The sequence below is a fragment of the Anser anser genome, assembly GCF_964211835.1.
Source record: "Anser anser genome assembly, chromosome: 22".
NCBI lineage: Eukaryota > Metazoa > Chordata > Aves > Anseriformes > Anatidae > Anser > Anser anser.
In genome coordinates this window covers 2569536-2595660 of record NC_139743.1, presented here as the reverse complement: position 1 = coordinate 2595660, position 26125 = coordinate 2569536, and the positions used below count along the sequence as shown (strand labels likewise).

At 49.5% G+C, this 26125-nt stretch overlaps 1 protein-coding gene across 3 annotated transcripts in view; it reads left to right on the top strand.

The window, feature by feature from the left end:
• ZBTB16 (zinc finger and BTB domain containing 16) overlaps nt 1-26125 on the top strand; it is a 113026-nt gene that overhangs the window by 39299 nt on the left and 47602 nt on the right. The gene's annotated exons all lie outside the window — the stretch shown is intronic.

Sequence of the window (26125 nt, the reverse complement as noted above, 5' to 3'; positions counted from 1 at the left end):
GAAGGCATCCCTTCCTCCTGCCATAACTCTGCCTGCGGGCTTGGCAGGCGGGCTGCTGGTGGGGTTTGCTGGATTCCACACATAACTATTTGTAGGCAGTTTTATTTTTATTTAATTGAAAGTAACTATCTCAAGATTCAATCCTCTAGCAGCCTGCTTTCGCTATTAAAATAGATGCTATCTTGTTTAAAGCGTTGACCCTGTTCCGGATTGATGGACAACCAGTGCCGTCTGTGGGTTGCCTCCTTCCCCAAAGCACAGTAGACATAGTGGGGGCTCTAATGCCTTAAGTTGCCCATGTGTATATAATGGTGTTATGCTAGATGTAGTTTAGCCTTTTAACGTGTTTTTTTTTTTTTTTAATTTTATTTCCACAAAGGATCTTGCTCTTTTTAAAACATGTTAATTCTTCCATTAAGCTGTTGTGTTAGATATACTGTACCCCACAAATCCTGTATTAATGCTTGCAACTGATGCTGGGCTCCCAGGAACTGAAAGTGAGGGTTTCAGCAGCAGCAGCAGCATGTTGCACAAGTGTTTCTGTAACGTTACATTATCTCTTGCTATTTACTCAGTAGCATTAAGCAGCTTTATTTTCATAACCTGTTGGATGATTTTTTTTTCTGTCTGGTGCAGTGCAAGTGTGGTGCAAGTGGTGTTGATTGTGACACCATAGTGAAGCAGCTCATAAAAGTCAGAGTACATTGGTGAAGTTTATCACCAGTCTGGTGAAGAAATGTGAGAAAGCTGAGATAGTGTTAGCTGGAGATGGGTGCTTTCTGCATACATAAAATGGGCTGATTTCATTCTTTGCTTTCATGGCTGTTCCCAGGTAGGCTGGAATAGGTCAGAAAAGTCTTCCAAATCCAGCACCCTCCCTCTTTTTCCGGTTTCCTCTGATTCCCTCCCCTCTTTGTTGTGTGGACTTTCAGATGACAAGGCAAGTTGAGTACAAGAAATGGATGGAGGTAATTTCAGTGGGTTCTGTTTTGACAGAAATTAAGCATCTGAATTTAAATTAAGGAGACAGAGAACCTAGGCAGCTGAGACTATATTTTCATAGCATAAACAGTTGCAGAAGATTAATAGCATCTGTGTAAACAGTTCACTGCAGTGGAGAGGGGCTTTTTTTGATAGTTAGAAAATACTGACAACTGCTTGGAGCAACAACCGCCATACCTTGCCTCCTGTTTGCCTACAGCATGGCACAACCAGACGCCCCTATGCATTCAGCCTTCCTGTCGATTCTACAGTAAATATTTCAGACACCCTCAGTCTAGCTCTCCCTTCTTGCAGTAAATTACATATTAAAGTAGCCTGGTAACTGAGCACTGGTTGCTGCGCGATAAGGTCCGGGAAATCAATATGTTTGCCATGTGCCTGCTTGTTTATGACACCTGCCTGCAGAACAGTTGAGCAATGTTCTGTTTGCCAAGGCTGCACTTCGGAGGCTCGTATCCTCCTAAAACAGAGTCATGATCTTACAGGAGAAGGTGCAACAGCAGCTATTGATTTTTGCTCCCTGAGCGTGGTATTACACGCGCAGAACAGGGCTGCCTGACAGCCGCCGAGCAGCCTCCTTTTGCAGGGGGGAGAGAGGAGAATGGTAAAATAATGTGAGTGATGATATTTGATTAGGCTGCACAGCCGTGCTGAGTGAGGGGAGCCTGGCAGGATGAGAGATTGGGTCACATCTTCATTCATCTTCAGGGCTTCTCCCCAGCCCCTGTGGGTTTTTGCGCCGCTCCCATTCACCACCCCCAACAGCAGGCAGGGGAGCAGACCCCTGGTTTTAAATTCCCCTTTAACATGCTTGGGAAAGGAGGCAGTGGTACGGATGCGTGGGGCAGCGAGATCTCCTGATGTGCTGGCTGCTGGCAGGGATGCGTGCTGGTGCAGCGCTCAGTGCAGAGATGAGGACCCAGACCCCAAATCCCAGTGCAGGGCAGCCTCGTGCCCTGAGCCCCTGCCACCCGAGGCTCCCGCCCTGCTGGTGGCTCAGGCTCTGCCAGGTTTGTGGGCTGGGACCAGTCCCAGGGAAGTGGAGGAAGCTCATCCCATTGACTTCAAAGGGCTTCAGAGGTCCTGATTCTCCACGGATTTGGGCAGCGACTTCACTGAAGGTTGGCGTCTGTAAACATTTCCCTCCTGCAATGGGAGCCAGCTCTCAGCATGTCAGGAAGATGTTGCATGTTGGAAGCATGTGAAATGCAAGTGGTCTTGGTTCGTTGCAGGATCAGGAGGTGCAGAACGTGGATGGGGAAGTTGGAGGAGCATGGTTGTGCAGCAGCCCCATGCTTTGGTGCTGGGCTTGAGCCCCAAGGGAGGCACTGGACCAAGCACAAGTCCCCATGCAGGGGCTGGAGGTGCTGCCTCCTGCAGCACTGCAGAGGTGAAATGAAATCAGAGCCCTCAGTGTCATCAGTACATTCATTTAAGAAGCCAAAAATGTAGAGGAAAAAAAAATGCAGGAATTAAAGGGGAAATCTGGATGACTCACTTTTTTTTTTTTTTTCAAATCTAAAGTTAGCAAGCTGAAGTAATTGACCTTTTGACCCAGATATGAAGTTGGGAGGTAAAAGACACGACTTGCAAGATTTTTGTAAAACTGTTGACCTCTTACAAGATTAAGTCAGAGATAATAGTAATTATAAACAGCTTACGGTGGGTCTAATCAATAGTGAACTTTACCTCCTTCCTAAAACTGAAGGTCAGGTTTTTACTGCAGTAAAGATAGCAATTGCTGGCTTTCACACCATTGCTAGCAGTAAATGTCTCTGTATGTAGGAAATCTGTGAACTGAGTGTGTATGATTTCTGTGGGTGCTCATATGTGTGGAGTGGGAATGGACCTCAGTGCTCTTGGAAATTGGCTTGTGCTTGCTCATGCTGTCTCCCACCGGGAGCAAGGAGCATGTTGCAGCTGCTGTCAGAGTCTGTATGTGTGTATACACACACACGTATATAAACACATGCTGTAGTGTATCCCTGAATCTGGGGGACCTGTGCTATCAGCAGGACAGCATAACACTTGTACAACTCAAAGGAGGAGGAAAACTGTTCTTGAACTGCATAGCAGTGTGTTTCTCACTAGGGAAAAAACTGAATCTTTAGTTAGTGTCACTGTGAGCAATTAGTGAAATTGCAAAAGGAAAGGTTTCTGCCTCTTATTTCTTTAAATATAGTTGGTGCCTTTTTATTTTACAGGGCGAGCAATTGTCCTCTGTATGCAGTTAGATTCCTTAGCAAACTCGTCACTGTAATAGTGATCAAAAAATCCTGAAAAGCAGAGCTCCTGGCTGCTGGCCATTCCTTACTGTGCTCCCTTTTGGATATAACGTTTGGCAAAAAATAAGTTGGAAGCATCGCTCCTTTCCCTCAAAGTTTGCTTTCTAGCCTCAGTCAGGAGAGCCTCGGCCACCGCGGCGCTCCTGCTGTCACCCAGGTGGCCAGTCCCTCCTGGCTGTGTCCCACAGCAGACAGTCGGCAGGCTTGTGCCCTCCGCTCCTTCCCTGCCTTTTCTTTTGCAGGCTGGAGTGCTGCCAGTATCTATGAAGTTAAAAGCAGTCGGGTACGCTGTCAGACTTAATATTGGCAAACAGCTTCTGTGTATGGAAATTTGTTGCCTGCCATTTATTACGGGGAAGTTATACTTTATACATCTCTCCCCCCTAGCTAGTCCAAGAAAAGAAACCGCAAATCTGCTTTTAAATAGCCATAAATACACTCGTGATGAACCCAGCTCGTTATGGCAGGTGGTTAAAGATAGACGCAGGTTGGTTCACACAAGCCGCCCCAGAGCCGAGCAGCGCAGCACTGCGTGTGGGGCTGGGCAGCAGCGCCCGCCAGGGCTCCCGTGGGACAGGAGGTGCGGGAGTCCCGTCCCCAGCCCGCGGGGACGCACGGCTCCAGGAGCAGGCAGCTCTCGCGCCGCTGCCCCAGCTCAGCTTGACGTCCATGGAGCCTCTCGACGGCGCTTGGCGGCCGTGTAATAATTCCGACATTTCTGCAAACCACCATGTCTTCCTTGTTTGTTTGCAAAACGCTGCCCAAGCGAGGTTTTTTGTTATGCTAAATCTCGTAGGTAAACTTAGAAGGAAGACAAATACTGCTCAAACTGTCGCCAAGGGTGCTATAAACACCGCGCTTGGACAGTGGTACCATTGAGACGCTTGCGTTCAGGAGAAGTTAATACAAAGGGAATGGGGTAGCGCGCAACTATGAAAAGGCAGTTTCTCTTCGTTTAGCTTTTAATTGCTTTCTTTCACTTTTTATGTATAAAAGATTGTCCATTTAATTAACTCAAGAATGCAATTTCAAAAACACTAATGCTTTACACATGATGGCTTTTAAAATAAAAGTAGCATTCTAATATCGCGTAGGGCTTTTTTCATGTATGCATTAACCTTTGCAGCAGCAGATTATTTTAGAAAGAAACGATCCCCCCAACAGCCCCTGGAACAAAAGGGGATCTTGAATAGGAATCTGAAAGATTGTGAGCTTTTGATCCTCAGTTTACCTTGTTAATATTTCTGGACTGGCAGGAGCTCCCCTTTAGCAAACAGTAGGTGATTCCATCTGTTTCTTTGTCTTTCTCTGAATGTCACCTTTTAATCTCCCGCAAACAGCATAATGAGCCATATCATCTTTTCTTCTGCGGCCTGAGCACCAGAGCAAGTGGTTTGCATCGCTTACAAAAGATCTCCGGGTAGAGGGGAGCAGGGGTAGGAAAGTGAGAAGCAAAACTCCATTGTTGTTCTCGCACCTCGCCACCAATTTTCGCGATGCTGACCCTGTTTTGCTCTGTGAAGCTGGCGTTTCCATCGCGGGCACGCTGTGATGAGCATGTGGGAGGGAGGTCGGGTACGCGGGCAGCACCCCATCGGTGCCAGGTCCACACCGGGTGTCCCGGCGCGCCGTGCTGCTCCAAGAGTGGGGCTGGACCGTGGCAGCAGGGCATGCGGAGGCGGCGGCGTTGAGTTCCTCTAGCGCCAGGAAGCAGCTATCATTTTTGTACGCATTCTTCAAAGCGCTCGTGGTGAGGAAAGGAGCTATCAGCCCGGTGTTGTTAACATTCATAGAGCAGAGCAAATGCAACCTCCAGCTGTGAGTCACCAGCCGACACTGAGCTCCAGGAGGAAAGCTCAGCCTGCATCCCCCTGCTCCATTCTAGCAATGTCTGGTGGGGCGGTTTTGTTGTTTTTGTTTGTTTGTTTTTATGGAGGTGCTTTATAATGGATGCACTCCTGAGCACACCCTTGCTGCGACCCCTTGCTTAAAATACCCATTAGGGCCTTTTAAGGTTTGTTAGCTTTTAATGGACATGTTTAATCTCTACCAAATGGACTTGGGGCAGGGGGAATACGAAGGGCAGGAGGTGGGGAAGGAATAGCCAACCGTCCAGCCTGCTTAACAAAAACCTGCCTGCCTTTGCCAGTGCAAAACCTTTCAAATATTCCACTTGTTTCCTTGAATTTGCATTCCTGTTGCTGTGTGGGTACATGTCCAAGCAAAGTCTGTGCTGTAAGAAACAGTCCAACCACAAATTATGTTTTATTGATAAACCTGAGGGCAGAATCCCACGTTCCAGCAGATGCAGCGGTTGAGCAGAGGCAAGGGCACTGCAGCAGCGCAGGGGTCACCCGGAGCTGGACACAGCAGCGAGACCCCAGCGACTTTCCAGCTGACACTTCACAACATCTTGTGCTCTGAGGAACTGGGTTTGCTGCTTAATTAATTCCACATTTGCCTTCCAAGATGATTAAAGTGGTGCCTTTAGTCCATGAATTAGTGCCATTGCCTGAAGTCATCCTCTTTCTCCAGAGGGATCTTCTTCAGCACGGGGACTTCATGTGAGGGACTTCTTCAAGGAGACATGCCTACCTCACGTGCTTGAGATTTATATGATGAATTTTTGCTCCCTGAATTATTCAAATTTCTCTTTTCATTACCTGGATTTCTTACACAAGAAAAAATCTGCCCAAAGTGGAGTGTGCAGCCTGCCCAGGGCTCGCAGGCAACACTTGCTGCTACGTGTGCGTAGTGCGATAGCGGCGATAATCACTAGAGCTGAGTCTGCTGGGCTTCTTTTGATATCAAAGGGGATTTTTTGCAACCGGCTCTGGAGAAAACACCAATTTTTTTTTCTCCCCTTTGAATTAACATGTGCTTCTTCCCCCAGATTCAGGCAGGGAAGTCTTGTGGGAACTTTGAGACAAGTTTCTGGTTTTGTTTTTAAAAATCTGCACGCACACACACACCCTTTTTTTGTAGCTTAGAAACCTCTCTTTGTGGCAGAAGGCTGGGAGGGTTTGAATACCACATACAAGCGTAGGAGGCTGACTGAGACCATACGGCTTTATCATTCATTAATTCCTGTGTTCATTCATCCTTCTATTTAAACTTCTCTGTAAAGACGGTAGCTACAGATGGTCTTTTGGTACACGCTTTAGCTCGGAGACCTTGGCCCCGACAAAGGGGTACAGAGGGAGCAGCAGAGTGTACAAAATATTTCCAACCATTAGAAATCAAGTTCTTATTCACTGGCAATGCCTGTTTTGAAAGTAAATTTATGCAAAAGCGTCATAACTTGAGAAACAGGACATTTCGAAGAGTCGGACTTAATTAATAGGCAAACGTTAGCTGTATTTTTGTTGTTTATAGTTGCGCTTCAGAAACTTGAGGAGTAGTATTTCTTTAGCTGTGTACTTGTCTCTGTGTTGCACAACATAAAACTCTCGACTTTCTCCACTGACATAACCAGCACTGTGTTTTAGAAAAGGAATTAAGGATTGTGGGTTTTGCATGTTATTTTTGTGCTGGATCACCATTACTGTGTAAACTGGCAGTTTTCCTTAAATCTGCCAGCAGCATTTTTTATTTTTATTTTTTGTATCTTTCCCAGCAACACCAGAATTTTTCTGCAGCTCCCGTGATGGTTTCTGTGCTGGGAGCTGGGGCCAAGCAGCGCTGGGACGCGGCGGGTGTTTTTCTGTAACGATTCGCCAGCCACGACTGGGGATGGATGGGGCAGGGGATGCTCTTCCCAACCCGGTGGCAGGTTCGTGGCAGTGCGTGGATGCCCCCGGGACCACCATTCTGCACGGTGCCGAGGCTGCGGTGTCCCGCAGCACCTCGGGCTGGCTGCTGATCCTCGCCGTGCGTTCTGTTTGCTCGAGCCTCGGTGCAGAGACATCTGTGCCGCATTCCTGACGCGTTTGTGTCAGGCTTTACGTGTGGCCGTGACGCTGTGCTGAGCGGGGGTGTTACAGGGTCGGCACTTGCTCCTTCGGGTGCCCCCAGCAGCTCCCGTGCGTGCCCCGGCCGCGTGGCTGCCGTGTGCCCTGCAGCGCAGCGGGGGCCCTGCCCTCCTCGCTCTCCTGCACCCCGACACCCTCCCCTGTGCGGAGAGGCAGGGGCTGAACAGGCTGCCCAGCGCTTTCTCTGCAGCAAGGGTTTGGGCCCGTTCCCCTTGCCTTGGCTGTCTCCCACGTTGCAGGCTCTCCCCAGTGGTCAGCGTGATGCTAGTGAGAAGAGGGCTTTGGCCATCAATCCTGTGTCTGCCCAAGAAATCCACCTACCAGTGGGGCTACAGACTGCTGAGGGGGCTGGTCTGAGCCCATCTATAAACATTCTTCGTGAAAAGTAATTAAAAAAGCCGGAGGTGCAGCTGCGGAGAAAACACTGACTCCTAGCAGGGACTTGCCACCTCTCTGACATCCCGTGGGGCTCAGGGTCCAAGTGCTGTTGTACGGGGCGGGGGGCACAGCCAAAGCCGCCCGGGATGTGCTGGGGGTGGCCAGGGACAGGCCACTGCCACTCGTGGGGCTGTGCAGCTCGGCACCAAGGCTTCGATTCCTGTCAATGAGACAAAGTGAATACAATGCCAAGAAGCCTTCCTCTGTTCTCCATCTGGTTTCACTGGGGATATTCAGGGAATGTAATTTCCAGCTACCCCTCATCTGAGAGCAGGTGCATGGGTGAGGTGTGTTAGTGGACCCTTCGGAGATGAGAGCATTTTGGAGGAAGCATTTCTGGTCGTGTTCAAGCCCCATCCCTGTGCAGAGGAGGGACTGAGCAGGTTTCTCGCTGTTGCAGGAGTTGGCAAAGCTGGTGGCGGCTCCCAGGCGCTACTCGGTGTCTGCCCTGGCCCCTTTTGTCCTTCTGGGGCTAAGCCGGGCAGTGCAGAACGGGCGCCTGTTGGACACTGTCCATGGATGCAGCTCGCCAGCTATTGGGGAGTGAAGAGGAGATAAAGGCATAAAAATGATGGAGCTCAGGGCTTTGTGCCAACATTTCCATCACGGTTGGGAGGCAAAATGCGTAGTGCTCTGCCTTGCCTGGTACGTGTGTGTTTCACAGCGAGCGTGTTCGTGGCAAGGGCAAGTATCAGCGCTGTCTTGTTTTCCTTGCAGAGACAGGGCTGCAGAAAAAACAGGCGTGGTGAGATGTGTGCTGCCGCGGGGGGCAAAGCGCAGGGTGCGGGCACCCCTGGAGCCCCGCAGCAAGACCCTGGCTGCACGGTGTCGGGCACCGGGACGGCGGTGTGCCGGCACTCACGGAGCAAAGGGGCCCGCGGTTCATTGCTGTTACTGGAGGTGGAGGAGTAGGAGAAATTTTAGCATGGAGTTGCTAGCTTAGAGGCATCCCTGCTAAATCTGGTCCCAGGGAAATTGAGCGGCGAGGTGGATAGCAGCTCAGGGTGGAAGCGTGGAGCCTTCCACTAGCGCAGGTCTGCAGTGCCGGGGCTGCGAGCGGCTGGGTGCAGGGAGAGGCAGCGCGAGCAATTCTGTTTGCCTCCAGGATGCGGGATCTAATCTCACCATGATTAAGCTGATTTCGTTTTATAGATTGGAATTTCTCTGCGATAGAAACTGATGAGGCTAATGTGAAAAATTTACTTAATAAAAAGCCTCATTACCTGATGCTGAGGGGCTTTGGAACCAAAGCAAGCGATGTGCAGAATGTTTTGGATGCATTTCATCCTTTGTGAGGGAAAGTTGGGACTGAAAGTTTTCTGTAGGAAAAACTGAATTCTGTGATCTTGTTTTTACACATGCTGTGCTTAAATATTAACACCAATTGAGCAAATTGCCTTTTAACTGCCTTTATTTGCTTTCATTAACAGTATAATTTAAAAGCTCCAGAATTTGCATGGAACCTGTTGTGCATGTTGGGGAGGGGGGTGAAACTGTTCATAAATTAATTAATCGTGAGAAAGCCTCTTCCAAGAGGTCACGAAGCACAAGGACAGCTCAGGGATGACTGGGCTTTTCGGTGGAGTACACAGCGTGCTTTTGGCTGAGGCTGTGAGGGAGCAGAGCATGCCGTGAGGGCTTGCGCCTGTGTCATAACTTGGCGAACTCGGAAGGTATTTGTTTATTTTTAAGCAGAATGTCTTTTGAGCTAAGTTAAACTAATTACACTGTAGCTTTCAGAGAGCTGAAGACAACACTCTTGGTATTTGTGTACCAGGATTAAAACTGATGCCAGGCTGCATCATGGAGGAGGGTCTTTCAGTTAGAAAACAAAAAAAAGGAAAGAACTGTCTTGGTCGTGTCCCCCCTCCCCTGTTCCTGTCCGCACGCGTGGGTGCTGGGCGCTGGCACGAGCCCCTGGCTGCAGTGTCCTTCCAGTGTGACATCTGCCTGCATTGTTCCTCCATGACATTACTCGAAAAATGCTAAAAGTTTCCAGAATGATTTCACCGAATCACTTGCTTCCTTCTGTACAGATGTTTTTGTGGTTTTGGAGCCGAAGCCAAATCAAACATTATGAATGAGATACAGAGACCACCGTGTGCCATGCGATATTGAAAGCTCCTCCGGGAGTTCGTTTATACAAGCAATTTTGACACCTCTGGATTTGATAGCTGTTCCCGAAAAGTATGTTTTACTTAGGAGAGTTTCGCTATCAGATGGACTTTCTGATGGACTTGATCCAAGCCCTCACTTTCCCATTCATTCCTGCTGTCAGTCACAGACAGTGCCCTGCACCAACAATGCTCCTTTCTCTCCCACACTGCATGCACATCTTTTTTTTTAACCGTAGGAAAAATATTTTCAGAAATCATGCTTATGAAGTGCTGATAATGAGCATTTTGTTTCTTCACCTTGGGAACTTGGTTGGAAAAATGGGAGGCTTGTGGCTGCAAATAGGCCCAGTAAAAACGCTCGTTGTTCTGAGACAGCTTTTTCTCTAACCTTTCACCCCCAGCAATCCTGATTTTTGCCCTCTTTAGAGCATTCACCGTCTTCTACCTGGGAGGGTCCCTGGCATTTTAAAGAGGAGAGGAGAGGTGGGGAAAGCACTGATTTCTGCCTGATGCTTCTGTTTCAGGCATCTGGTTCTGAAAATGTTGGAATATGTTTCTAGCTTATGCTTTCACAGGGGGGAACAGCTGATACCTCCTTAAAAACAGCCCATACAGAAGGAACTAAGGTTACGGAGTTGGCTGCAAGCTGTGTTTGGGGCTTTTGCTTCTCCCTGTCACTGCTGCGAGTTGCATTTGATGGCGGTGCCCCCAGCCGTGTCTGGGACAGTGTGGGGGGCCCTCCCGGTTGCTGTTTTCTCTGTTCCTCTTTGCTGCTGCCACGGGGGTGCTGCTGGCAGCGTGCTCTGAGCAAACCAAAAGTCCTCCGGCAGCAAGGTGTGCCAGGGCTGTGGCACTCTCCTGCAGCCTTGCCTGCAAGCTGGCATCGCCAGCCCTGCGCGGGTACCGCTGCTAGCGGCTGACCCCGCCGGCCCCTCCTGCTGCCACCTCCTCGCTCTGGGCAGTTCAGGCGCTCACCAGCCCAGCGCAGTTCAGAAACATTAATTTACTAGCTCATTGCCCAGCTTCTAATTGGACATAATTAGTTCTTCGTCAGCCCCTGGAACTTGGGAGGTGGCGGAGGGGATGTGGGCAAAGGCAGTGGCACTGGTGGGAGCACTGGGGGGTCTGCACTGCCCAGCAGGGCCATCTACACCCCAGTGTGCCCCCCTTTTGCTTTTTGCCTTCCCACTCCTCTGAGCATCTTCCGTCACACCCAAGTGACCCTGGAAAAGAAAAATCCTTACCTACTGAAGGAGGTAGAGGGGTACATTTCTAGCTGATGGTTGTAACAGGAAAATACTGCATAACCTTTGCTGGGACAGTGCAGGGCTTCTCCAGCCAGGTCAGGCAGGGTCAGAAGGCCCTCTCCTTGTCTGTTTATTTCCCATCTAAAATACGAACTCCATGCGTCCTTTGTAAGGACGTAGTTCTGGTTGTATTATACATCAAATTTGTTCTGCTTATTTGAATAATGGCTGGGAACTGTGGTTCCGGTTTTGTGGCATTTTGGAACAATCTGTGATTTTGCTTTGGTTGGCCTGTGTGGACAGAATATTCCCAGACCAGATTCCTTAGCAGATGAGAAAAGTGAGTTAAATGTGCAGTGGTTGGGTGGGCTGCAGGGTTTTCTTGCACTGGCAAAGCGGTTCCAGCCTGACAGGCAGCAGCATGAAGTGCAACGTTCCCCACGTTTCCCACTTCTGCATAACTGATCTGCTAGTGAATGTGGGGCATGACAGAGCAAGAGGAACATTAGCAAAAACTCCAAAAGTGTTGATTTTTGCCACCTGCCAAAGGTGAGCTTTGCTTTTGGGCGTTCAGCACCCTCCACCCCTCGCTCTTTTCTCGGACCTGTTGCTGCTGCTAGGAATAGTGGTTTCACCTCCCTCCTTCCTCCTCTTGTTTGAAAGCATGCTGCAGAGAAACAGGGAAGAAAAAATTAATTCATTCCTGAGCAAAACCAAACTGCAGTTGAGAAAAGCTTTTCAGGGGAATCCTTGCAGATCTCTGTGTTTTAAGTCTGTCTAAAGGTATCTATCTCTTTGGGGCTGTCTGAAGAAAGGCTGTATAACAGCCAAGTATTAAGGTTTCATTAATCAAAGACACTTCCACTGCCCCTTTACAGAAACACAACTGCTTTGGCTGTCCTTTGCTGACAGCTTGCTAATTCATCTTCCTAGGGAAGAAGGGGGGGAAAAACCTGCTGTTATCTACTTGTGCTGCAAAAACTTTAGCAATTGCTTGTGTTCAGTGCAGTGTGGCTGAGTGGATATGTTTATTTTAGAAGCTTAGTCCCCATGCTTTGTGTAGTTTTCCATGAAGTTAAGTGTTATGCATTGGCCCCTGCACCTGCAAAACGTCCCTATAAATAAAGGAAGGAGTCTGCTTATTTGCAGGAGTCATTTTGCCAGTTCCCATCCTTCATCAGAAAGCAGGAAGGGTGGAAAACAGAAATCTGTGTTATGTGAATATGTATTTTAAGGGAGAGAATTGTGCTGAGCGGCTCTTCTTGTGACTCTTCCATGGGGGCAGGTCCCTCTCTCCTCCGTGCCTTCCTCTGCTCTGGGACGCTGAAAGCAGCCCCAGGAGCGGGTGCTGCGCGCCACAGAGCTCAGAGCCAGCGGTTAGCGGTGCTGCCTGTTGACACTGTCGGCACTTAGTAAACGCAAAGCGATGATTATAAATAATACATTGATTTTAAGCACGTTAGTCCCCACGTGCAGCTCATCCATCGTGTTTATGCGGGAGACGTCTCCGAGCCCTGCTGCTTTAGCCCTAGCCCCAAGCCAGAGGGGTCCTCCCTCCACCTCCCCCCCCTTGGCGCAGCGGGCACCGAACCGCAGCACGGACATGCCTCTCGTAAGCTGCCATCCCCGGCTCATCCAGGCTTAAGGAATGGGCAGCAGAAAGACCCCGCTGGTACCTGAGTCGTGTGGTGGGGTCTCCCCGCAGAGCTGCCACTGGCACCTGATTCACAGCGTGGGACTGGGCCCCGTGCAGAGCAGGGACTCGTGGGGCTGCCACCCTGCTCGCCGTGCAGCTCCCTCCAGGCACCCATCCTGCACTGTCCCAGCGCCCACTGGCCCCTGCTCTGGCTGGGGTCGCAGTTCTCCACTGCACCTGCACGTTGCTGTTGCTTTTCTTTGCTCCTCTCTTGCCATCGCTCTTCCGAGCCGTGCATGGGGCAGCACCCCCACCATGCTGTCCCTGTCGGGGAAAAGCTCGATGTCGTGCCCACGAGCACTTCCCAGAAGGTGTTTGTGGGAGCGATGGGGAGACTTCTCTGCTCCCTCTGCATCTGAGGGGAGCGAAGGGAGGCACATCTGCTGCTGGATTTTCAGATGGCTGAAAAGTGTGTAGGAGGAATTGAATTTAGGCATCTTTACTTCTAGCTGCAAAAACAATATTTTGGAGTCCCTAATAATAAGAAAATGTTTTCATCAAAGTACTTTATTCATATATGTGCTGACATCTGGAGAGCAGAGATAGATATTTTCCTTAAGACTGTATTTTCAACCCATGAGCTCTTCCCTTGCTGTTAATTAATCCTTTGTAGTTTAGTGACTGATGAAATCATGACTCTATGAAATTTTAATCCTTGCGCTGTATAGACACAACTGACATTATCAGAGGACCCCAGGTGTGTTCTTGAAATTAGTTTGTTGAATCTATTGCATATTTGATTACCTTATAAAAATCCTGAGGATCTGGGCCATTCGTTTGAAAGAACACATTTGCCTATAATTTCTGTGTGTCTCCAGTTAATGTTTTAAGTTACCAGCCTGGCTGCTGCGGAGGGAGAGGAGCAGGGGGCAGAAAACAATTATATAGGATGCATCAGAGATGGGGGGCTCGGGGTGGGAGGACATCAGCATCTCTGTAATGAGACGAGTGGATGGGAAACACGCATCTCCCTGATGTGCCAGAGCAGCTGGGCTTTTGATGGATTTATTTCATCCAGCACGAGTGACCCAGAGGAGCTGGCAGGGAGGGGACGCGATTGCTGCTGTGAGCTGATGGGAGGGGGAGCACGTGCACCTCCCAGCAGGAGACAGAGGGTAGGAGATGGGGTGGGGGCTCACAGGAGAGGAGGCGGCCGTGCACAACTCAGCAGGAAAATAAAGCTGGGTGTAGCCTGGTGTAAGGTCTTGGGGGGACACCACGATGTCCCCTCCCACCCCGGTGCTGGTACTTGCAGCTCTCTGGAGAAGCACAGAACAGGGATGTGGCTTCTGGGGACAACCCCCCGTCCTGGTGCAGAGGGGTGGGTAGCCCCCACTTTGCCACTGACACATTGCCAGCCCCATCCCTGTGGGTCAGGTCTGTTGCCCACACCATCTGCACCGGGCTTGCTAAGGGGAGTGGAAATGAAAAAATCCCCATACCCTAAAATCCCATGTTTATTTAAGTCTCTTCTTTGTACCAGCCATGCTCAGCATCCTGTTTTCTCCATTCTCCCTTTCCTTCCCATTTTTGGGTCCCTGAGGAGTTTTGCCAGCTCTTCCTCCCCAGACATCGGGATGGTGCTATCCCGGCCATTGTGGCAGTGACCCAGGACGGCTCCCAGGAGGTCCCTGCCCGGGACCACAGCACCAGTTTAGCTGTGGGGGTCCCAGCAGAGCTGTGCTGAGGCAGTGCCCAGCATTGCACCCTCGTGGGCAGCCCAGGACCCAGTCTGCAAGCATTACGCAAGCAGGACAAGCTCTTGTGTATAATTAATTGCTCCAAACATCTGAAGTCATGCCAGAACCATTACCTTCTGCCTCTGAAGTGGGACATCTGGGCAATTAGGAGCTATGGGGCTTTTATGTTAGTAGTACTGGACTCTCCTGGCTGTTTTTCCAAAACCTGAAGTACGTGCAGTCTTCACGTACAAGCTGGGCTTTCAGCCTCTGTGTCCAAATGCCCGGAGCTGCCCAGCCGGCCGGTGGGGAGGACAGACCGGGGGGCAGGGGTGGGAGCAGGGCAGGGGGCTGGGGCTGAATGCCGACAGCAGGCAGGTTGTTTTAGCCCCGGCAGGGTTGTTAGCCGTGACACGATGCTGCCACGAGTAAAACCTCCGCAGCCCTGTGCGCTCCTGCCCGCAGCGCAGGCGCTGTGGCTGCGTGGTCCAGCACCACGCAGAGCAGGGAGGCTGGCACGTGGGTCAGCACCAGCCTGTTCTGAGAGACGAGCCGCCTGCAGGGGCCCCGCTTAACGTTTTCCCCATGTTCCCATCACTTGTGGTTAAAAGTAATGAAAGGACAAACCCAACACTTCACAATTTGCGGACTGTGTTAATACTCCAATGGGATACATGCTGCTAAGGAAACCAGATGATGAATATATTTTTAAACTTGGAATCCATGAACCACTTATTATTTCTGAATTAGGAATCAAAACATATGAATAATCACTCCATTGCTGCAGCAGATGTATTCGGCTTTAAGGTCACTTTGCTTTTTTGTTTAAATTTTGTATTTTTAAAAATAAGTTCCTCTGGTTCTCTCTTTGACACCTCTGACATCCATGTCATGTTTGCTCAACTTACTAGTCAAAACAAGTGTTATGCCAAGCGCAGTGCTGCAGGGTCAATGTAACCCATGAAAGCAAACACTATTCTTTTATTTTTCAATACATCAGTGTCACCAGATGCCCGAAGAATACGGATGATGATTTTGGATTGCCGAATTGGTGCTGGCTATTCTAAGTAGGGCTGCATGAATCAGAATACATTAACCCCTTGGTGTTTGCGCTTCAGCCTGCCAACAAAATGCACCAATGCCTACACGCTGCTGAGACCCCATTTCCACAGCCCAGGGCTTTTACCGGAGCAAACGCAGGCAGGTCGTGGTGCTGGTTGCTCGCTCCACAGAGCCTGCTGTCCCACAGCAGCACTTGCCACGGAGCTGCTGAGGTCGATGCAGTTTCGTCGCTTTGTAAAACCCGGGAGGGGGACCAGGGTATTGGATTTTCAAGGTGAATATTATAAAGTGCCAAGCGCATCTAACACTAGCATGGAAAAGTACTGAGAGCTCAAATGGGGTTGGTCTCCAATTTCAAAATCCTTTAGCAGTTAGACGGAGAATAGACGTGGTTGCCTTCTTGTTGTTCTGAGATTTTTGTGTTGGTTTCAAGTCCTCGCTGTTCAGAGCAGTGCAGTGGAGATGCAGGTAGTATTGCCTGCTTGAGTAGGAGTAGAGCTGCTTCAACCAGTTATTGTAGCTCATGGCACCTTTGGTAAAGATGGTGTCATTCAGCAGTAGCATCCAAAGCATCCCTCCAGAAGGTTTCTGAGACGAGCAGGACAGGTTTACTGAGGTCTTCAGCTGGGAGTCAGGGTCTGGGGGCAGTGTTTGTGCCCATGGGGGCTGGCAGCAATGGGCAGGGGATGCTGCCTGCTGTTGGCATTGCCACCAGCATCCTAGATGTGCTGAGCCCCTGCAGGTGGGCTGCAGGCAGCACGGAGCCGGGAATGAGCCCGATGACAGGGTCCTGCCCTGCCCCTAAAAACCCTCGTGCTGCCAACATCCCCCTTCCCAGTCAAGTGAGCAATAACGAATATTGAACAAAGAAAGTTGATCTGGATCCAGGGCATTTGAATACATTTTAAAAATAAATAAATCTCTGCAGCCCAGTGTGCTCTTGCCAGTTTTCCTCTGGCGAGTGGTCTCAGTCTGTAGGCCTGGAAACATGCTGCTCCCTCGGAGGCAGGTCTAGGGCAGCCAGGTGGAAGGTGTCGCCTGCATGTGTTGTCCCTGGGCATATACAGTAGATTGGGATAGTCGCTGCCCTTTTATGGCATTTATGAATGTTTTTGCATGTGCAAGATCTGAGGAAAAAAAAAGATTTAAAGCATACTTTTATAATTTTTTTGCTTCCTTTTTACGTAAGGTGAGGCAAAACAAGAGGGATCAGTTTCTCAACTTCTTTAAAAAGAAGGGGAAGTATCGGCATGTTGGTGAAATGATGTCAGCATTCTACTTGAAGCTGCAGTTATAAATTGCTTCATGGCAAATATAAATATTGTACAGGCACAGGGTTTTAGTGACCTGTATTGAAAGCTATCCTCCACCCTTTTTTTCTTTTTTTTTTTAAATTTCAGAAATAGTAAAATCTTTATTTCCAGCTCCTGCAAGATTTTATTTAGAAGTAGCGGTGGTTTGAGGGCAATTTTTTTTTAATCTGTTAAACCAAAAGAAAAGTCTCTGCTCCCTTCCCCCTTTCCTTATGCCCTTAATAGCTCTTCCTGCTATTTTAATCTGCTGTTTAGAGATGAGGGCAGAGCAGCGCCTGTGCAGCAAGCGAGTGTCCCTGGCAGTACGTGGCTGGTGCCATCGGCTCCAGCAGGCGTGTGGTTTGGTGTCACGAGCACCGTAAATAACCGCGTCGGGGGGGGGGGGGGGGGGGAAGAAACCCTCCCTGAGATACAGATATCAAACTCTTATCTGAGGTGTGTGCGCTTGCTTTCTCCTTATCGCCGGCTGTAAGCAGCCGTGTGATCCTGCCTCCCCGCTCCCTGCTGCGCAGCCCTGGCCGTGTCCCGGCTCCTGGCGGGGGCAGGCAAGCCCGTGGGTGCTGCACCATGGGGAGATGCTGGCCCGGGGCTGGGGCGATGCTTCAGGCCCCCAACGCTCCCAGCCCCACCGCCTGACTTCACGTTTGGGCAAGCTGAACCGAGGCAGTGCTCTCCCCATGCTGTGATTGCTGCATCCCCAGGCTCCTTCCTTATCTCTGCTCCCAATTTCATTCACTTTTCTATTTGCAGCCAATATACAATGTGAGTTTTGTAGTCTGCTTTCCACCTGGTGACCTTGGGTTTTCCACGAGATCCCCACTGTAAATGAGATGTGGCATTGTCGCATGTATCTTGATAAAATATATCAGTGAATGAATTGATTTTCATATTGATTTACTGGGGCAAGAGGAGCGCGGGTGAAAACCAGGCATTTGGTACCGACACACTGCTGCTGGGCAGAGCCCCGCGCCTGCTGGCAGAACGGGCGATGGACAGGGGCTGGCAGCCCAGGGCCGGTCGCTGAGAAGCAAAATGGCAATTTTGGGCCAGGAGGCACATCTGGCGTCGCTCTGCGAGCCGCTGTGCCTGCTCCTGTAAGCAAATCCGCGCGCTCAGATGGGCGCTCGGTCCCAGGTCCGCACTGACAGGTGATTTGTGTTATTAGGATAAGTGAGCCTACCCCACGGAGATATTGTTTATGCTCCTGGCTCTCAGCGAGCAGGGCGAAGGAATGTGCAGCCTTTCTGAGTGAACCTGTTACGGAACTGGCAACTTTTTTTTTTTTCTTTTCTGAATTATTTAACCTGATTACATTTCAAACGCTAAGCCACGCCAATCCTATTTTGTCCACCTTGTGCTTTATGCCTGTGCATTGTATGCACCGAGAAGGGAACACAGCAGCCTACGGTTCCGTATCTGACAGAACAACGTATTTATAGCCCGATATAAATAAAATCAGAAGGTTCCTATAAAACTCTGTTATTACTGCAGTACAAAGTTAGAAATGCTTGAGGTTTCTGCTACTTGGCTCTCACATACGGCAATGAATATTTTATAGGAAAGGAAATACTTAGTGTCTGAATCTTTTTATAGTGCTGCTACTTATAAGGGTGGTAACCTTCCAGATCTCACGAGCAATGGCAGCAGCCCCTCCACCTCTCATGGTGCCGACACGTGCAGTGCAGCGCTCAGCCCCCCGTGCCCCGAGCTCCATGGGGTCTGGTGACGCTGCCGGGGTGCACTTGCTGCTGCTGTGCCCCAGCACTGACACGTGTGGCTCTGCCCAGCACCTGCTCTGAAAAGCCAAAAGGCTCCCTGGAAAATACACGGGGGTGGTGAAGTTCAGTGCTGCTTCAGGTGTGGTACAAGGATCTCTAACTGTTGCACAGGCAAAGCACAAGGAGATACAAGCAAATATGCTGTGAAGTTTGGAAGGATGGTTTTATTTCTGTGCCTTTTTTCTTTTTTTTCTTAATGTCTCAATGCATATTTTCATCTTGGTTTTAACGTATTAGGACTCTGAGATTTCACATATGTTATGCTTGCCTCCTGATTTCCCTGTTGTGTTTTAACTGGCTGCCAAAATGCGGTCTGGGGCGGATGGAGGAGTGATCTGCAAACCTCTGCAGGCCTTTGGGTTTGCTCTCCTGATGGCAGCCTGCACTGCAGCAGTGCAGAGCCATGCGTTCCCAGCTGGGCAGCACCTCCTGGGTCAGTGCTGGTGTCTGCCCAGCTTCCTGTACTTCAGATGCTGTGTTTTAGTACTGTGGGCATGGCCAGAAACTTCATAAAAGTGGTTGCCTCAACTTAGTCTTTTTCACTGAAAGTGCCATTCGCATAATCATGACTGAATGTTTTTTTTAATGGCAACCTGTAGAGTCCATATGATTTTTCAGTGGATTAGGTGCCACATCAGTGGATATGCACATGGTAACATGTGCATATAACGTGTATAACTGTTTTGCTTAGCCCTGCAACCTGGGACATCTGTAGGTGGAAGCAGGCTTGTGCTACCATCTTCCCATTTTTCCCCATTTTCTGCTCGTCTCTGCCCACCACTGCTGGGCACGACGGCAGACCTGCTTCTCTGCAGCGCACGCGCGTGTCGCTGTGTTTATTGCTGAGAAGTTATTGTCACTGCCTGACCTTTGCAGCGGCCGGGATGAAGGAAACTGATGCAGCTTTTCATTGCAGAGGGATGCTGTCAAGGTTGCTGGAGCAATCAGTCCCCTGGCTGAGCCGGCCAGGGGCTTGTCTGGGGAAGACTTCGGGTGCAGGCAGTGCTGGGACGGGTGCTGCGTCAGCTTCCCTTAGCCCTGGAATCAGGAAGACCCAAAAAGAGGGGTTTTGCCCGTGTCCTTCCTCATGGAAAGGCTGGGATGAACATGATAGAAAGGTCTATGCACAAACATCCACCAACCGCTAATCCTTAAATATCGGAAAAGATGCATGGCCACTGGGGCTAATGCCTCCTGCTGACAGTGGGCTGGGGTGAGGCTTCCTTGCACAGCCCCGTTCTGCACTCTGCAGCATGGGAAGTGAGTGCTTAACCTTGTTGTGGATGTCAGCTCGCCTTTATTTATTAGCTGGGCTCCAGCAACGTTTCCTGGCACTCGGCAGTGCATAAAGCGAGCCCGCGCCAGGGCTGTGTATGCGACGGCCGATACAAGGTGCCACCGCGCCACGGGCGCTGATTTCCACGTTGGAGGTGACCCTGGGAGCAGGGGGTGCCGGTCGGTGGCAGCGGCACTGCATCAGCTGCTGAGGTTGGTGATGCTGGCCCAGAGCTAGGTCTGGTTTTTTGCTCTCTGTTTCAGAGTTAACTATTTCAACAGGTATTTAGCAAAACTCCGCGCTGTTAAAGCCTTTCTTTGCCAACGAGGTTTTTTTGATTTTTTTTTTCCCTGCCTTTCCCTGGTAGCCGTGCGTCCTGCCAAGTCTGTGCACAAGCCTTGAAATGACAAAGTACCCTTTAGTTAATTGCACAACGGATCGCCTAGAGTTAAAAGTTCTGATTTATATGACTATAGCTCTAACTGCTCAATAACACAGGCCTGTAATCTACTTTCATTTCAAACAGAACTGTGATTTATGGGGCAGCATGCCGCTTTAGCTCAGAAATGAGGTGTTCAACATATGCTCTGTTGACATAAATTTGGAATTTATCGCTCTTGTCAAAACTGCCTGTTGGACAAAGGTGCGTATTAAGGCAATAAATGGCTCAGAATAGTTTTCTGTCAAATTTCCTAACCATTGTATTCAGTCTATTTGAGGGAAAAATATATACTTAAAAGTAATCAAATGTCCAAAATCCATGCATCTTGCTTTGAATGGGAAGTGCCATGGTGGGGAGGAGGTCGTGGTGCGTGGGGAGAGGTTTCCCCAGGTTTGGCTTCTGGGGGAGGGGGGCATCTTTTCTGCTCCTCTTGAGAAGGGGGGGCGGGGGGGTGGGGCAGGGAAGGGAAACTCATTAAATAAAAACGGCAAGAGGCCTCTTGCTGCTGGTGGTGTTTTCTATGCCCCTCAGCACCCTGGGGTGCGCGATTGGCAGGAGAGCAGGCCTGTGCTGCGTGCCTGGCACGCGGCAGGGCTGGGGCCGGGTGGTGAAATCCCCGCGATAGATCTTTGGGAGCTGCTCAGAGGTGTGGGAGCATCGTTCCCCAATGCCGGCCTCTCCCCCAGGATCGCTGCCGTCGTGGCAGGATGGGAACCGTGGGGGGGACGCACCACGAGGTGCCCCGGCACCCGGGCTGTGCCACCGTCCCCGCGGCCCCTCGGAGCGGGCAGAGGTGCTTGCCACCAGCCCTGGCCTTTTCACACAAAGCACCCCGTCGGGAAAACTCATAATTTTTACACTGCGCGGTCTCAACTGGCTGAGCCTGGAATTACTGTCCCTTTGAAGTGCTTTTTGCGGGGCATTTACGGGCCTTTTTAATTGCCTACAGCTTTCGAGAGGCCTGCCTGCATCCCGGCTTTTGTTTGTCCGTGCTCCCTGGTGCTCGCTCGGGTGGGGGTCTCGCTGCCCCTCGGCACGCGGCTGCACGCCAGGGAAGCCCGGTCCAGCCCCCTCTCCTCCTGCAAACTCCTTTCTGCTCCCTTGCACCCAGCTGGGGCAGCACACGGAGAGCTCGTGCCAGGTGCCAACGCATCCACGAGCAGCATCGCACGACCTGGAAGCTGCAGCTGGCTTCATACTTAAGTGCGCATCCAGCAATTTATCTAACAGTAGTTTAAGAGGAAAATTATCTTTAAGGAAAAAAAAAAAAAAAAAAGCTTTGAAATATTTGCCTACTAGGGCAGGTGTTCAGTAACGAGCTCTTCCTCCCAGCCTTCATTTCCCCACGCGGCCCCGTTTTCCCGCAGCAGTCTGAGTAGTCAGGGTGGGCTCACTGAATGCTGCAGCAAGAGCTTGCCTTTGGCTCGAGGTTCTGTGTCCTCCAGCCACGTGGGTCTTCTTCCATTAAAAGAAAAAAGAAAAGGCACTTTTCCGATTGTCAGTGCTTTCAATCCCATGAGCATCCTCTTGGTTAATATGCTTGGAAATATATGGAATATAATTTCAGCATCAATAAGAAAGTGTGGTTTTATCTTTTTGTACTTGAATTTGGGCAACATTGCTGAGAAGCGATGTACTTTAACGTACTTTTTTTCCTCCCTTTTTAAAGGCACAACTTTAGTAAAACTGCACAAACACATATTGATCTTTCCCCTCAGATCTTAACAGCCTGAGCAGCTGTAATACCTTGCTTACATCTGCCAGGTTTTGTGCAGTTTTGCAACATCTCCTTAATCCAGTGAACATAAATAGAACATTTCAATCATATTTTGCTAGCAGGAACCTAGCAGATAAAGCGCTTTAAGACCTTGTTGAAAGAGACTGTATAAGATTGTGAGTGATAAGATCGTCCTATAAGCAGACGCCAAATGAAAAACTTTTGTTCCTGCTGAAATTTGTTGATAGAGATATTGAAAATAAATTACTCGGTGAGAACTTGAGCGCTTTAAAACAATAAGCAGGTTATGTAACTACTGGAAATACCAACGCCAAAGTTTGATGGCAGATGCAGATTTCTAGGAGCCATGGCACCCGTAAGATTAATAGGCTCTTTTGTTGTCTGTGGCACCCTGCTCTGGTGTTTTTCCCCATTTCTGTCCTTTTGCTGGAGGAGGTAGAAGGGAAGTCTTATCTGTGAGCCCTGTTCGAGGACCGAGGTTGGCATCAGGAGCCGTCCCATGGTTACATGGGTGAGAACAGATCCCTGCCTCGTGGTTTAAAGGTGACCCGTGTTCAGCTGACTGATAGGGATTCATAACGGAGCCGGGGTGGGGCAGTGATTTTTGTAGGGCGTGCGACGCAGGGAAGGAAGCTGCCCACCCCCTGCGGCAGGGAGCACCCACGTGATGCCTCTTGGCACCTTCACAGGGGCAAAGTAAAGTGATGCCCTGGGGAGATCCTGCTCTCTCCAGGCGGGACCTCGGGCACGCGAGCGGCTCTGCTCCTGCCACCCCTTCCTGCTTGTCCCACGTCCCCCCACCTCGAGACTTTGCGCTGAGCGCGGTGCCTCCAGAGCGCTCCTCCTGCCCAGCTCCGCTTCAGCTCAGCGCACGCTCAGCTCCTCCGATCTTGACGCTCCTTCCAGAAAACAAGAAGGAAATATTATTGTTGGCCAAAAAACAAAAAGATTTTTTTTTCCCCTTTTGTGTGCCTTGAAGATAAGCAGTTCTCCCACAGCATTCAACAGAAAACATCCCCCTTGACTCCACGCTGGTGTTGCCCCTGCAGACGTTGAGCACCAGCAGAGCTGGTGGCAGAGGGGGACAGCCCAGAGCTGGTGGCAGGTCTGGTCCACGTGCCCAGGGGGCAGGGAGCCGGGGGGAAGGACACGGTCCCCGAGGCTGGCAGGTAGTGGGACTCATCGCTGCCGGGTGCAGTTTGTCTTTGCTTGTAGAGAAACATCCAGAGGAGGAGGATCCACAGCAGAAAAGGGCCATTACCTCCTCAAAAGAAAATGCTTGAATGCAGTCAGTGTAATTAGATATAATATTTTCAAAGATGAGTGTTTTTATTCTCAGGATTGCTTGACAAAAAAAAAAAATAATAATAATTCAAAACCAGAGCAATGCATTTCTTAACACTCACTTTAAAAAAAAAAAGTTTTACTTGAACTAATTAACCAATTACATTTTAATTCACTGAAAATGTGTTCTAGCCTCCAAGAGGCAAGTGCAGTAATTTTGGTGAAGATGCTGTGCTCTTCCTGACAAAGTGGTTTAAACCTTGCTTTAGGTGCAGAACTCAGCTCAGCCTGAGCTACAGAAGTGTGACAGGCATGTCCATAATTAAAAATGCAAAATTAGAAGATTGTCACTTATTTAGCTGACTTCTTGGCAGTGGAAATCTGTCAGGAGGCTTGTGTTTTATTTATTTTTGCAAGGCAGATAAATCCTTTGGATTCTAAACCGCCTTGGCCTGAATTCGTGCATGACTCTTAATCCTCAGCTATGACACAGTGAATTCAGGACAAGCTTGATTAATAATTATATTATACAGCAAAGTCGAGAGTTTAAATAAACTTGCTCTTTTGCTTTTTGCATCTTCTATTTTTCCCCGAGTGTTTGCTCAGTGCAGAACTTGACAGGGTTTCTTTCTGCAGCCTAGCATTTCAAATGGTTCAGTTTAACATCCTTACAGAGCTTATTTACAGGGCAGAACATGGGGCTGACTGCTTTGCACGTTACCTGAAGGATTCATCTGTGATGGTAGATGACTTTTTGCAGAGTGCATCACACTGCTGCATTGTCTTGAAACAAGTCCTGGGCAGGCAGCTTTCTTTCCTGGTGCAAGCATGGGAAGCCCTTTTCAGGTCTCTGTCTGGAGTGTTTAGTCACATGCTTTTCATTAATTTGTGAGCTGAATTAATGAAATTGTCCTAATTTGATATGAAAAAAAAATCTTGCTAAGAGTGGCACTTTAAGATATTTAATTTCTTTTGGTCTTCTTAACAGATTAAACATCTGTAATGTTGACAAATATTTAGATGCAATCATTTTGCATTGAGAAGTGCAAAGGAGTTTCATTCTTTGTGCAAATGAAATGATTGAGTTCTTTGAGCAAGCAAAAAGGAGGGGGAAAAAATCCATCCCAAATCTTTCATAAATGTCTTTGGCCATCAGTGAAATACTTACAGCTCAGAGCATGAGCATACTCTCAGCACACAGGTAAAGGCAAAGTTGCCTCTTCCTTGGCTGTGCAGAGCGGGTGCTGCTCAGGGCCGAGCACCAGAGCGGGGTTGCCTTCAGGATTCACTGTCTTGTCTTGCACAAGACCATTTCTGGTTTGTCTTCGGCAACAACACAATAAAAATATACTTGTCTTATTGCAAAGCGATGGTAAATGGTGGATTTGATCAGAGGTCGGCATGTAGCTAATTTGGTGTGTTACTTCTTAAACACATACAAATGCTTCTCTGTTTACAGAATCTGATTTTGAAACTTTGCACATGCTTCTGCTATCGCAAACTCTTCCCTGCCATCAGTATGAAGAGTTCATGTTAAATGGGGTGTGTCTCTTCGGCAAAAGTCAGTAAACTTGGCTGGAAACATTGGTTACTTGGGGATTTCTTTTTTTTTTCTTTTTTTTTTTTTAATGCTTCTGTCAGTTGCAGAGCTGGTTGGTTTGTAACAGCATATATTTATCAGCAGCTGACATCATCAAATCAACTCAGCAGGCTCTGCGTGGCGTTTCCCCATGTGCTTGGACCAGCGACTGCTGCTGCGTTGAGCCCTGAGACGCTGAGGGGTGGCACGGGCAGGTGCCTGGGGAGAGGGTCTGGGACGGGACAGGACGGCTGCCCCTGGTCGGCGGCACTCGCAGGGCCACTGCAGGCACCGCGCTGGGCACTGGCATCACGCCGGGATTTCAGCAATGGCCCCAGGAACGTGGTCCTCCTGTTTGTTTGTTCGTTGTAGTCCGACATGGACGGTGCTCCTGTCCAGCTCCATGCAAACACCGTCTGTTACGTGTTGTTTCGTTTGATGGAGTGCTCCAATTTGCTGCGGGTTGTTCGCTACCCAAAAGGAGAATAAATGTCTTCACAGCAAAGAAAGGAAAGCGGCGCGGGTTCTGGCTCCTGCGGCCAAGCAGCATCCGCTGCCCTCAATTCGCGTGCCCGGGGCTGCAGGGGGAGTGATGGGGGAACCCCAAAGTGCCCGAGAGGGGCTGCAGCGGACACCCCATCCACAGCCCTGCTGTGCTGCACGGGAGTGGCACCCAGCACCTTTGGGTGCCTGAGAGCAGGCGCAGGAGGGCAGGCTCAGTCCTGGGCAGAACGAAGCCATCGCTGCTCCAGCGTCTCCTCTGCCCATGTCTTGACAGAGACACCGGCACGACGCCTGAACCATGTGCACCTTCGTGTGATCTGGGACATGCAATTTGCCCTGGCCCTTTTAGACATGCAGTTGTGCAATTCAGCCTAGGCAGATTTTATTTTATACGCTGTGGTGCCAGGAAATGGTGAGAGGCATGTTTCCTGTTCACTAGCTGATGATTAATTTTTCACTTGTGATTTGTGTCAGGCTGAATTTGGATAGAAGTTGGGATTTAATTAAAAATGCATACAAAGAACCTCTAGGAATTTTTTTGGAGTAAAGCTGCAATTTTATAAAGTGTTTGACGCATAGTAAGAAGTTCACTGAAAAAAATGTTTAGTGTCAACACCAAGAATGACTAACGAATACAAGAGGCTGATTCCTCATCAGTGTGTATCCCGTGGCCACGCAGAGCTCATAGATGTCTTCTGCGGCAGAGTTTTTTGT